General features: G+C 61.8%; 1 protein-coding gene across 1 annotated transcript in view; it reads left to right on the top strand.

The window, feature by feature from the left end:
• RNF144A (ring finger protein 144A) overlaps positions 1-249 on the top strand; it is a 27,389-nt gene that overhangs the window by 816 nt on the left and 26,324 nt on the right. The window lies entirely within an intron of this gene.

Below are 249 nucleotides of genomic sequence, written 5' to 3'. Positions count from 1 at the left end.
CCGCCCTCGCCCAGCCCGTCTCCAGCACATTCCGGCGCCTGCAGCAGCCGGGCTCCCTAGTTACAGAGCCTGGTGGGGGGCTGACACCCCGGGCGGGGAGACGGCGGCGGGAGCTGAGGGCTCACACGAGACGCGGCACCTCATTCCTGTGGTCCCAGGAGCGACATCTGGAAGGTGGTTTTGTTTTGTTTTCCTCGAGTGGAGAACGTGAGGAGTAAAAACAACAAAAAGCAATCTTCCGCGAATGTG

Source organism: Myotis brandtii, unplaced genomic scaffold, assembly GCF_000412655.1.
Source record: "Myotis brandtii unplaced genomic scaffold, ASM41265v1 scaffold247, whole genome shotgun sequence".
NCBI classification, from domain to species: Eukaryota; Metazoa; Chordata; class Mammalia; order Chiroptera; family Vespertilionidae; genus Myotis; species Myotis brandtii.
The sequence above is the reverse complement of the archived record's forward strand: the minus strand, read 5'-3'. Positions and strand labels throughout refer to the sequence as shown.